Raw genomic sequence first — 2,500 nt, 5'->3', positions numbered from 1 at the left:
TGTATATATATTACACACATGAAATTCGTACGAGTGTTGTCAGTGTTGGCGCGGCACCAAGCTTAAACTCATACAGTCCAACTACGAGCCCGAGGCTGGCCGTATGTAAATCATACAAGTGTTGGCGCGGCACCAAGTTGAAATGGCACGTGTCTTGAACTTTTGCGAGAAAGTTGGAAATGCACAAAACAACTCAACCCAAACATGGCACCAAGTCATGCACAAAAACATAAAAGTATCAAAAAAAAGGGTTGCAACACGAGGACTTCCCAGGGGGTCACCCATCCTAGTACTACTCTCGCCCAAGCACGCTTAACTGCGGAGTTCTGATGGGATCCGGTGCATTAGTGCTGGTATGATCGCAACCGAAATAGAAGCATTAGCTTATTCATTTATACATTTCCCAAAAGGTAAAAAAATAAAAGAATCAAGACTTCCCAGTGGGGTCACCCATCCTAGTACTACTCTAGACGAAGCACGCTTAACTGTGAAGTTCTGTGGATACGAGGCACAAGTAGCTGCAATGCTATGAATGTGTATATCCACCATGATTATATTGTTTTATACAATCACCACATGACATTTAGCAAACTGGCCTGTAATCCTGGCACTTTACCCGATAAGCTGGTCATAAAGTTTCCTCTCATGTTCGCAAGTCACGTCGCCCGATAACCTGGCCACAATGACTTGCAAAACCAAAGCTGGCCGGTAAACCTGGCACGTTACCCGATAAATGCACGGCACGTTGCCGGTAACCTGGGCACGTTGCCCGGTAAGGTTAGCACGTTACCCGATAAAATGTCGGCGTTGCCCGGTAAAGTATCCACGTTGCCCGGCAAACCTGGCCCGCTGCCCGGTAAGGTTAGCACGCTGTTCGACAAACCTGTTACGGTCCATCGGCTTCGGGTTAACCCGAAGACATGATGTCATGATTCCATACCCGTTAACGTCGACCCATTCTGTAAAAAAACCTGGAACGTTGATGTCGAGCGAGCCCGGTCCGCATTCGGGTCCGAGCACGACACGGATCTACGTTTTAAACACATGACTGACTAACGATCGTGACCGACTAACGATTCCATAACACACCACCTATACCCATGATAATGCTTCCCCGCTACAAGTCCCATTTTCGTGAAACTTGTGGTGACGTCGAGGGCCCGAGCACGACACGGTCAACGTGTTGACCCGAAAACATGAGGTTACCAACCCCGACCCCATAAACCGCTCATAAAGTTTCCTCTCATGTCCCGGACGCAACGCCTCGTGTCATTAAAGCGGAGTTGCCCAAAACAGGCCCACGGGCCCACCAAGCCCGGCCCGCGGGCCCTTCACGACACGAAAGGGGGTTCATTTCTCTTGGACAGTCATATCTCATGGTCACGAGTACCCTCACAGAGCCTCGTGTCGATCCAACCCCGTTTGGACACCTTGCCCCCACCAAAGGCCTTACGGACCAACCGGGCCCACCAAGCGGCCCGTCCCGACCCGAAAACCAAAATTTTTTTTTTGGGAAACTCATATTTCAATGTCCCGATGCCCCACGCCAAATTTCGTGTCAATCCGACCTCGTTTGGTAGGGTTTTCAAAAATTATGATTCCTCAAAAATTTAATATCTGTTCCTGTCACTATGCTAATTGTTCAGAATGCATATATAGGGAAGGGGTGGGTGTTGAGCGCCCATGCCTGGGCAAAGTTGGCTACCAAGCTAAAATATGGAGGTTCAACGTACGAGAAACCAAAGCCCCTCCCCCATGTTGCATACGAAGCTTGCCCAACGACTTGGTTTCTTGCACAACGACCCGAGTATACTGCCCCAAAGTTGCACGCCCATGGCCAGGCCAAGGCATGCCAAGGCGCCCATGGGCAAGCCAAAGGCATGCCTAGGCACGGCCAAAGCAAGCCAAAGGCACGGCCAAGGCAAGCCAAAGGCACGTCTAGGGCATGCCAAGGCACGCCCATGGTCAGGCCAAGGCTTGCCAAGGCACGCCCATGGCCAGCCCAAGGCATGCCAAGGCGCCCATGGGCAAGCCAAAGGCATGCCAAGGCACGCCCATGGGCAAGCCAACGGCATGCCAAGGCGCCCATGGCCAGGCCAAGGCACGTCCAAGGCATGCCAAAGCTCGGCCAAGACAAGCCAAAGGCATGCCTAGGCACGCCCATGGCCAGGCCAAGGCATGCCAAGGCGCCCATGGGCAAGCAAAAGGCACGGCCAAGGCATGCCAATGCGCCCATGGGCAAGCCAAAGGCATGCCTAGGCACGGCCAAGGCAAGCCAAAGGCATGCCAAGGCAAGCCAAAGGCACGTCTTGGGCATGCAAGGCTCGGCCAAGGCATGCCCCGGCACGCACATGGCTAGGCCAAGGCAAGCCAAAGGCATGCCAAGGCAGGCCAAAGGCACGTTCAAGGCATACCAAGGCGCCCATGGGCAAGCCAAAGGCATGCCAAGGCACGCCCATGGCCAGGCCAAGGCATGCCAAGGCGCCCATGGGCAAGCCAA

General features: G+C 53.3%; 1 non-coding gene across 1 annotated transcript; it reads right to left on the bottom strand.

Moving 5' to 3' along the window:
* Window positions 1–248: 248 nt before the first annotated feature.
* Window positions 249–367, bottom strand: LOC143603923 (5S ribosomal RNA). The gene has a single exon (XR_013148175.1). It is a non-coding gene; the product is annotated as a 5S ribosomal RNA (ribosomal RNA).
* Between the last annotated feature and the right edge of the window lie 2,133 nt (window positions 368–2,500).

Source organism: Bidens hawaiensis, unplaced genomic scaffold (assembly GCF_021521415.1).
Source record: "Bidens hawaiensis isolate Kalapana, Puna unplaced genomic scaffold, B.hawaiensis_p1.1 tig00063337_1, whole genome shotgun sequence".
In the NCBI taxonomy this organism is placed as follows: Eukaryota; Viridiplantae; Streptophyta; class Magnoliopsida; order Asterales; family Asteraceae; genus Bidens; species Bidens hawaiensis.
Note: the sequence above shows the minus strand (reverse complement) of the source record. Positions and strands in the feature narration are given on the sequence as shown.